Raw genomic sequence first — 11,189 nt, forward strand, 5'->3', positions numbered from 1 at the left:
AGGGTTTGGCAATCAAGGAGGCCCAGGACTTGATTGTCCTTGATGGAGTGGAAGGGAGAGTTAAAGGGGAAGAAATGTCTTTCCACATCCGACAGAAATTTACCTGTACTTTCACACATGTCATCTACTGTATCCGTTCCACCCAATGTGGTTTCCTCTATATTAGGGAGACCGAATGCCAATTTCCGGATTGTTTCAGAGAACATCTCTGGGACACCCACACCAACCAACCCACAGTCCTGTGGCTGAACACTTTAACTCCCTTTTCCAGCATCACACCCTCAACTCTGATCTCCAGCATCTGCAGTCCTCACTTTCTCCCTATAATTGTTGTAACCGATGTAGTGTGCCAGCAGGAAGCAGTAGAATTTAGTAAACAGAATAGAAATACGAATAGAATAGTGATCTATTTTCTGAAATATTTACTTTTGCTACGCACTTGTGTATTATAATCTATGTGCAACTCTGGTTTCATTGGTATTATATTCAAAAAATTGTTAAGGCAGTTTACTGCAGATACTGGAAATCTGAAACAAAGATAAGAGAATGTTGGAGAAACTCAGCAGGTCTGTAAGCATCTGTGGAGGGAGAAACAAAAATAATGTTAGTAAGTCTGATATGATGTCTTCAGAACTGAAAGATGATGGAAATTGTTCTGGTATATACTTTCGACAGAGGCAAAGGCCCAGAGTGGAAGAAAGAGTTATTAATAGTGGAAAAAGATATAAAATGGCTGTAAATTAAGGTGTGAAAGAGCACATCCCTTTTTCTGTCTCCCCACCATTAATAACCCCTTTGTCCTTTGCTGCTCTGTCAAATTTTTTAAAAAATGTCCCAACATTTATCAATTGTTAAGGGAAGATTGAATAAGAAAATAATGTTTTGAATAGGTGACTATTAAATATAGTCACAAAATTTGGATAATATTTTGTGGATAATTTCTTCTTTCCCTTGTATTTAATTTATTTACAGCTTGATTATTGCAGCGCTGAATTCTATTTTGTTACTATTCAATTTGAAAAGTTAGTCCAATTTTTTTAAATGTAAGTATAAAATGCTAACCTATATCAATTTTATTTTTCCAGATTCTCTACCCTACACAGGCATCTAACTGAAGGATACTCTGTTTTATGAAATGGAGCGCTTGCAATTTCAATTGTGCATATTAAGAATGGAATATTTTTATTGAAATAAACAAAGATTAATTAGCATCTGTGAAATCACAATTCAACAGGAATTCTATACATGCTATGTTCAGTTGTAAACTGTGAAATTGAATTTAAAAACTGAAAATTTGTCTCGCACTGAAGAAAACATTCCACAGAAGCTGTTAGATTGTCAGAAGCCAACTTTTATTTATTTGATTCCAATCTGATGTTAGATTGCTCATTTTGGGAAAACACCAAGGATTTCAGACTTTTAGAAAATCTTTGATCTCTGACACCCTTGGTGCTGTTGGTGCCTTCTGAAGTGGCCTGACAAACCAGTGAAAATGGAGATTGATGTTAAATGTGACCTCAGTTGCAGAGCCTGTAATCATTGAAGTATAGCATGGTTATTTCTACCTTATGCAGATATAATGAGAAATGTACATGAATGTATATAATTGTGTATCATGTTCTGTTATGGAACTATGATTAAATTGATCAGCTTGACTGGTTTAACAGTTGCAACACTAAAGCACAAGTCGCTTCAGGATGTAGAAGCATCAGGACAGATGATGCCCTAGTGATATTATTAAGCTAGAGGACCTGGGTTCAACTCCTGCCATGGCAGATGGTGGAGTTTGATTTCAGTAAAACCCAAAACTGGCAATTAAGAATCTAATGATGATCATGAAACTGTTGATGATTATCAGAAAAACTCATCTGGTTCATTATTGTCCTTTAGGGAAAGAAATCCACCATCATTATCTGGTCTACACGTTACTCCAGACCCACAGCAATGTGGTTGCCTCATTGATATCCACATCGCTTTAATGAATAAAAGTAATCATGAGCAAGACTAAGCCTATTTGTCTCCATTAGCCCAGCTAACTCCTTAATCCCAGAAATCACTCAGGTGAACCTCAATGCATCTCAAAAGTAAAATGACCAAACATTTACACACTACTACAGGTGTGATGTTACCAATGCACTGTACAACTGAATATTTCATTTGCCTTGCAATAAATGATAGTCATTGTACTTGCAATCTGACATTGATTCATCTACCAGGACACTCAAGACCCTCGTTCCCATACAGTGCTCTATAGATTGGTCTACAAGTAATATATTACTTTGTTCATTCTTCCTGGAAAAGTGGATAAGTTAGATTTTCCCACATTATGATCCATCTGCAATTTATTTCCTCATCCATTTAACTTATCACTAACTCTTTATAGAATTCTAGTAAGCATCTTGTCAGCCTAAAAGTGACCCATTTATCTCTGTTTCCTGCTACGTAGTCATCCTGTTAAAATATGACAAGTCTACAAAGCTTTTTTTTAAATATAATAACCCTTGAATAATCTTACCAAACACCATTTGAAAATCCAAATACACCATGTCCACAGGTTCCCCTTTGTCCAAACTGCTTGTTTCTTCTTCAAAGAACTCTAATAAATAGATTGGCCAAACATTATTTCACTTTCACAAAATCATTTTGGTTCAGCCTGATGAAGAGTTTCTAAATGCTGTTAGTAGATTTTCCATGAGACAGATGTAACTACTCTGTAGTTTCCTGTTTTCTTGATTAGGAGTGCTACATTTGATATTTTCCTATAGAGTAGGAATTTTCTAGAATGCATTATAACAAAATGGATTTCTTATCTCTGCAGCCATCTTTACATGTATTGTTGTTAAAACCCGGCTGATTCACTAATCTCCTTTAGGGAAGGAAATCTGTCATCCCTTCCTAGTCTAGTTACATGTGACTCCATACTCAAAGCAATTAGGGATAGGTAATAATGTTGACATCACCAGCGATGCTAACTCTAAATTAATATTTTAAAAATGTCTTTATCTTTGCTATTTCAGAATGATATTTTGTCTTTTTCTATCTGCCATTTTTGTGAAATTTTAGCTGAATTCGATCAGAATATCTGTCAGGAAGCCAGATTTCCATTCAACATAAAATCAAAACACATTCAATTTTTGTGAACAGAAAGATTTATTGTCAGCAAGCAGGGTGCCAGATTGGCCATTAAGCTTCATGCCCTCTATGTGTAATACAGCCTTTTGATTTATTTTACTAGCTGGTTGTGAGGATCTAAAATCTGGATCTAGGCTGTTGTCAGGAGCAACCATTATATGCATGCTTTTACTAACTACAAAATGGCTTCTCAATGCAAGTAACATATAATAACATAACAAAATGGCTTCCAGGAGCAATGGCATCTAACTCTGCATTCCTAAACTAATTGAAAGAGACCAGCAAACAATGCCCTTAATTAACTAAGTAAGATATGACATGACTTTGGAAACCAGGTGTCCCGGAGATAAAGAAGCACAAAACAAGTCAGTTCCCAGGAAATATAATTGGCTTAATTTTATGTCTGTTTGTCATATCATTTCATTTTATTGGATTAATTTTGCAATTAAGGCTGTTCTGTTTGTTAAGAAATCTATAAAAGTTGTCTGTGTTTTAAGATTTTTCACAGCTTTTCCAGAGTACACAAAGGAGTTTAACTTCTGTGTTGCTGGACAATCTATGCCCAATATTATAATAAATTATTAAAGCTTGCTAAAAGAGACTGAGCTTCTAGTGTTTATTTCACCGATCACAGAATTGAGAGGCCCCTCTTGGGGGTCCAAATCTTCAGCTGATCAGTTGATAAATCTTCAGCTATTTGATGTTGTTTTGCTTGTACTCAATAAACTAACTTGATCCAAGATGGCAGCAGTCTGAGTGGTCTGCTGGGATGGGCTCTCTGCCATGCCTCTGCCTTTACCCCCTTCCCCCCTCTGCCCTTTCAAACACCCCAAGGAGAAAAATGGATTAATCTAAACTCGCTGATTATTTTGAGCTGCTGAAATCAACAGAGACACCTTCAGGCCAGGGTGAAAACCAGTAAAGGAAAGGGGCCTAAAGGAGGACAGCAGCCAGGGCATTCCCCTAACGCTAAACATCAGAATCGATATGGCTTGATATTGAAGCCTCACAGTTGAAATGTCCTCTAATTAATTTATTATTTATCGATAAGATGAAATCCATGACCCAGCAATGCCATAGTCCCATTATCTTGAATACGGTGAGAGCTTGGAGGATAAAGAGGCAAGACAAGGGCAATTGGTTTAAGACTTCGCCATTTACCCCGTTGGTAGGAGGCCAAGGATTTAAACTGGGGACAACGGACTCTGGCTTTAAGACGTGGGAAACAAAGGAATTCTATGTTTGGGAGATTTGTTCAAGGGAAAGGTCCTGATGTCATTCAGTCATTTAAGTCAGAAATATGGACGATCCAATAAGGACCTTTTCCGATACTTTCAGATAAGGGACTATATACAGAGGAAGACGACACTCCTGGCGCAATGTTATAAATCAGATGTGGGGCATGGAAGGACTCTGGGGACATTCTGTGCTCTGGGGACATGGTAGGACTCTGTAAGACGTGGAACCAAGAGTTAGGACAGGACATTTCACCGGACATATAGGAAGATATCTGGGATAATGCAAGTAAAATTTCAGTAGGTAACAGAGCACAGGCTATGCAATTGAAGATCTTACACAGGGCTCATATGGCACCAGGAAGGCTAGCTAAGTTTAAGAGAGGAGTGTCACCAGAATGTCCCAAATGTAAAATTAATATAGATACTCTCACATTGTTATTGGTCACGTTGCAAGATCCAAAGATATTGGTATACTATAGTAAGGGAGTTAAAAGACATTCTGGGGATTGATATTAACACGGATCCAGTAATACTTCTTTTGGGGCTGCCAAACATGTCCTCTCTGGGGGAACATGGGAAAAGACTATGTAATATCCTTGCCCATTGCGGGAGGAAGAACATTTTACTAAATTGGCCATCAGAAAAACCACCAGGTCTAATGGGGTGATGTAAGATGCTGATGGAGTATCTCCCTCACAATTACCTCACAAATATGGTGCACCACAAAATGAAAAAATTTTATAGGACATGGTGACCCTTTTAAAATTATATTGAAATGGACTTGTCGGAAATATTAGTCAGGGCCGTGGTATAGCCATGGGAATCGTTATGGGTGCCTGTGGGGCCTCGGGAGGAGGAGACCGGAAGGAAAAATATGTGGGTACTGTAGGGGGTACTCCTGGGGATGGGAGCCTCAGTAGAGGTGCGATAGGTAAGACAGAATAAAGTAGTAAGACATTATCTAATTGAAGTAGCTTGAATGTAATTTAAGCTAGTATTCATCCAATATGTTTGTAGTTTAGTTTTAGTTAAGTAGATAGGTTTGCTTTGGTAGAATAGTGGGTTGTTTAGTAATAATGGTACTATGCTATGGCCTTGTTCATTGTACTGTTTGATTTTCTGTTTTGAATTTTTTTCTTTATATATAAATGTTTTGTAAAAGATTTAATAAAGCTTTTCAATTAAAATATTTATTAAAAAAATCTTAGCGCCCTAATGTTGCTTGATGATGGTATCTCTGTCAAATCTGAAGTTTGTGGCGCAGTTTTGAAGGGGTTAATTCAGGATTCCTCACTGAGGTGTTCATATCCAAGTTAAACCAAACTTACAAACTCAATATTCTGTTAAAACATACAGCATGCTTAAAAATGGAAAGATTTATAGGGTGTTGTTAATTATAAAAGAGTTGGCTGGATTGAAAATTAGTAGTATTTCTTTGCATTTTTATCCCTGAATATTTGCCCTGCAATTACATTATTTGGTTATATTTACTCTTGACCATAAAGTGAATTTTGCATTGCAAGATAAGCATTAGTTAGCTGTGCATTGCAGATTCAGAGTTTGGAATCAAAAGTCAGGTTGTGAATCCATTTAAATGCTTTAAAGTGAGTTTCAGCATTTGAACCTATGGACATTGTTTTATGACTTTATACCTTTTGCATCAATAGGAAACATTGATAAGCAAATTAGATGTATAATCCAAGACTTACTTTAGTCACTCCAAAGGCATCAAAAGCTGCTTTCGGGCATTAATTCAAGATTGCATCAATTTCACGTATAGCTGCCATGTAACTGCATTCTAATGTAAATGTAGAAAGTTTACAATACATTCAAACAGTTATATATGGCCTTAGAGATAATTCTACAAAGTGTTGTTTCCTGCCATTAAACCAGCCTGTTTCTAATATTCTCAAACCAGCATGGTGGGCCTTCATGCACATACTGTATTTGTTTGAATCTACTTGGAGAATCTCAAACCGGGGACAAGCTTGCAAGTAACTTTAAAGTAAAAGAACTTTTTCACCCAGAGGGTAGTGAAGGGTTGGAATTCTCTATCTTAGAACATTGTCAAGGCTACATCATGAAATACTTGAAGAGGAAACGGATAGATTTTTGAAACATCAAGGAGTTGAGGGTTATTAAAATAATCTCACTAACTTGACAGAGTTTTTTGAAGAAATAGCAAAGAGGATCGATGAGGGAAGAGCAGTGGATGTGATCTATATGGACTTCAGTAAGGCGTTCGACAAGATTCCTCATGCCAGACTGGTTAGCAAGGTTAGATCTCATGGAATACAGGGAGAACTAGCCATTTGGATGCAGAACTGGCTTGAAGGTAGAAGAGGGTTGTGGTGGAAGGTTGCTTTTCAGACTGGAGGCCTGTGACCAGCGGTGTGCCATAAGGATCAGCACTGGGTCCACTGCTTTTCATTATTTATATAAATGATTTGGATGTGAACGTAAGAGGTATAGTTAGTAAGTTTGCAGATGACACCAAAATTGGAGGTGTAGTAAACAGCGAAGAAGGTTATCTCGGAGTACAATGGGATCTTAATCAGATGGGCCAATGGACTGAGGAGTTACAGCTGGAGATTAAATTAACTTAATGTAAAGTGCTGCATTTTGAAAAAGTAAATCTGAGCAGGACTATACATTTAATAGTAAGGTCCTAGGGAGTGTTGCTGAACAAAAAGGCCATGGAATCACAGATTCATAGTTCCTTGAAAGTGGAGCTGCATGTAGATAGGATAGTGAAGAAGGCATTTGGTTTGCTTTCCTTTATTGTCAGAACATTGCATACAGAAGTTGGGAGGTCATCTTGTGGCTGTACAGGACATTGGTTATTCTACTTTTGGAATACTGTGTGCAATTTTGTTTTCCCTGCATTTGGAAGGATGTTGTGAAACTTGAAAGGGGTCAGAAAAGATTTACAGGAATGTTGCCATGATTGGAGGGTTTAAGCAATAAGGAGAGGGTGAATAGGCCTGGGCTGTTTTCCCTGGCGTGTCAGAGGCTAAAGGGTGACCTTAGAGAGGTTTATGAAATCATGAGGGACATGGATAGGGTAAGTAGACAAGATTTTTTTGACAGTGTGGGGGAATCCAAAACTAAAGGCATAGGTTTAAGGTGGAAGGGGAAAGATTTTAAAGGGACCTCAGGGGCAACATTTTCACACAGAGGGTGTTGTGTGTATGGAATGAGGTGCCAGAGGAAGTGGTGAAGGCTGGTACAATTATAACATTTAAAAGACATCTGAATGGGTATATGAAAAGGAGGGATTTAGAGGGATATGGGCCAAATGCTGGCAAATGAGACGAGATTCATTTAGTATTTCTGGTCAGCATGGATGAGTTAGACCAATGCATGTGTTCCCATGCTGTACAGCTGTATAACTCTGTGATTTGGCATGAAAGAACCATTGAGGCCTGAGGTATATCAGCCATACTCTTGGTGAATGGCAGAGCAGGCTTAAGGGCTCAGCCTCCACCACATCCTCTGGCAGCTCATTCCATACCCGTACCACCCTCTGTGTGAAAAATTGTCCCTTAGGTCTTTTTTATATCCCCTCTCACCCGAAACCTATGCCCTCTAGTTCTGGACTCCCCCACCCCAGGGAAAATACTTTGCCTATTTACAGGTAAATTATGATGCCCCTCATAATTTTGTAAACCTCTATAAGGTCACCCCTCAGTCTCCGACGCTCCAGGGAAAACAGCCTCAGCCTGTTCAGCCTCTCCCTATAGCTCAATTCCTCCAACCCTGGCAACACCCTTGTAAATCTTTTCTGAACACTTTCAAGTTTCACAACATCTTTCTAATAGGAAGGAGAACAGAATTGCACGCAATATTCCAACAGTGGCCTAACCAATGTCCTGTACAGCCGCAACATGACCTCCCAACCCCTGTACTCAATACTCTGACCAATAAAGGAAAGCATACCAAACGCCTTCTTCACTATCCTATCTACCTGCAACTCCACTTTCAAGGAGCTATGAACCTAATTAATTGTGTTCAAGCTTCATCTTGTTTCTGGATTTTTTTAATATACAAAAATGGGGGCTGTTTTGGTGCCCCTATCTCCGGAGCCTGTCTTCTAGCGCCATCTGCCCCAGAGATGTGCAATAACATCTCTATACAGATTCGTTAGAAAATATTCATAATTAAATATGTAGTTACCATGCAGATCCATTAGATGGCACATTTATATTACCAAATAAAGCTCTTAAATGGAGACAGAACGTACGAGTAAGTTTTTAATGGACTTTAGGACACTTAAAATTTAGCAGTTTGTGTTGGAATTTTTCAATAGCCACATCTAATATGACAGGAGTCAGCTGTGTGGTCAATGTTGTTACCACTATCCTCCTTAGTTGTTGGATCTATAGGAGCCTGCCTGATTGATGAAGTGTTGCAGAGGCTAATGTACTGAACAATGTGTATTTGATAACATGTTGGCAACTGGTTGTGGGTTACATTGATATGTTAAACATTGTTACAGAGGCTTTGAGGAGGAATGAATGTGGGGCCTTAATCTTTCAAGATGTTCTTTCTCCACCCAGTCCAGAGGACAGCATGATGGTGTTGGTGATTATGGCACTCCTCAATATTAACCATTTCACACTCTTCTACAACATTTCTTTTTTCCATATTCATTTAACATCTCCAATAGTGATTATGTACAGTAGAAGAAGCTGTGTTCAACAGCAATATGTTCAAGATCTAAGTGCATTAGAATACTGTGCAAATTGAGCAGTATCTTTTGGGGCAATTTTGGAGAGAACAGTAAAGTGACCACAGCAGTTTTGAATCTACCAAACTGAACAGCTCCTTGTTACATTTGTGATTGTTAGTGGATATCCTACAATAATGTAAATACTCCGAGAGCAGGTCACAAGATGGGAACTTTGAGGAAAGTAGTTCATTTCTGACTTGCCCAACTCTGACCATCATCTGCAAGTCAGGATTGTGATGGAATACTCCCCACTTGCCTGGATCAGTGCAGCTCCAACAACAACCCAGCCCATTTAGTGCCTTAACCATTTATACCCTCTACCACTGATAAACATGGCAGCAAGATGTGCTGTAGCAATTCCTCACACTTCCTTCGATAGCACTTTTTAAATCTGGCACCTCTACCACTCAGATGGGTGAGGTCAGCAAAAGTTCCCTTGCAGGGTATATGTGATGATGTGAAACAATACTATTGCTCATGTACTGTTGCCTCATCAAGATCCTGGAACTCGCTTCTTAAAAATTTGGGTGCGGTTATAATCTCCTTCCTATTAGAAGGATGCTGTGAAACTTGAAAAGTTTCAGAAATGATTTACAAAGATGTTGCCAGGTTTGGGGGTTTTGAGCTATAAGAAGAGGCTGAATAGGCTGGGGCTGTTTTCCATGGGCCAACGGAGGATGAGGGGTGACCTCACAGAGGTTTGTAAAATCATGAGGGGCATGGATAAGATAAATTGACCAGGTATTTTCCCTGGGTCCAGAACTCGAGGGCATAGGGTTAGGGTGAGAGGGCAAAGATATAAAAGAGACCTAAGGGACAAAGTTTTCACTCAGGGTGGTGCGTGTATGGAATGAGCTGCCAGAGAAAATGGTGGAGGCTGATACGATAACAATATTTAAAAGGCATCTGGATGGGTATATGAATAGGAAGGATTTAGAGAGACATGGACCAAGTGATGGAAAATGGACTAGGTTAGGATATCTGGTCAGCATGGACAGGTTGGACCTAAGGGTCTGTTCTGTACTGTACATCTCTATGACTCTATAACATAATCGGGGCATCCCCTTACCCAAATTATGTAGTGACTCAAAAAGGTGGCCCAACAGCACCTTCTCCACCTTATAGAATCCGTGTCGTGCGAAAAGAGGCCATTCGGTCCATCAAATGCGCACCGCCCCTCTAAAGAGCATCCGCCCAGACCCAGCCCCTACCCTATCCCGTAACCTTGGATTTCCCATGGCTAAGCTACCTAGCTTGCACATCCATAGACGTTATCAACAATTTAGTATGGCCAATCCATCTAAACGGCACACCTTGGAATGCAGTTAAGGTTGAGCATCAAATGCTGGTCTTGCCAACAGTGCTCATATTCCAGGAGAGAATTTAAAAACCTTAGTTTTTACCATTACCCAACAATAGCCCTAATCCTGAATCCATAACCAAACCCACAACAGTAGGTGGGAATGTAAGTTGTGAGAAAGATGTAAAGATGCTTTGAGCAGATTTGGATAGGTTATGTGAATGGGCAAGAACATGGTTTATGGAATACAATGTGATTGAATGTGAAGTTATCTAGTTTGGTTGAAAAAAAAACAGAAAATGTTTTAAATGGTGAGAGGTTGTCAAATGTTCATGTCCAAAGGGACCTGGGAATACAAGTAATGTGAAGGTTGTTACAGTCCCAGAGGACCCTAGGCTGCTCTCATTTGAGAGGGACACCAGTGGTAAGTTAAAACTGAGAGTCACCATGTCTCAGACAATGTTGAGAACACAGGTCTTCCAGGTGACTTCAGCTACTACAGGAATTGAAGTCCACTATATCAGACTGCATTGCAAACCAGCCAGCCAGCTAACTGAGGGACTAAACGCTAGCATGAAGCTGCATCATAAGGAAGATAAATGATATGTTGGCCTTCATTACAAGGGAGCATGGGATTTGAGTACAGAAGAAACAATATCTTGCTTTTACTTAGAGAAGCCTCATCAGTAGTATGTGAAGAGTTTGGTCTGCTTATCTAAGGAAGTAAATATTTATTATGGAGGGAGTGCAATGAATGTTCATTAGACTAATCACTGGGTTGCAGGAA

The 11,189-nt window shown here is 39.1% G+C and overlaps 1 protein-coding gene across 1 annotated transcript in view; it reads left to right on the forward strand.

The window, feature by feature from the left end:
• Positions 1–2,186, forward strand: part of LOC132824450 (uncharacterized) — a 51,441-nt gene extending 49,255 nt beyond the window's left edge. Inside the window, exon 11 of the mRNA XM_060838966.1 lies at positions 1,086–2,186. The gene's annotated coding sequence lies outside the window, so the exon portion shown is untranslated. The remainder of the gene's footprint in view (positions 1–1,085) is intronic.
• The last annotated feature ends 9,003 nt before the right edge of the window (positions 2,187–11,189 follow it).

This window comes from Hemiscyllium ocellatum, chromosome 18 (assembly GCF_020745735.1).
Source record: "Hemiscyllium ocellatum isolate sHemOce1 chromosome 18, sHemOce1.pat.X.cur, whole genome shotgun sequence".
Taxonomy (NCBI): Eukaryota; Metazoa; Chordata; class Chondrichthyes; order Orectolobiformes; family Hemiscylliidae; genus Hemiscyllium; species Hemiscyllium ocellatum.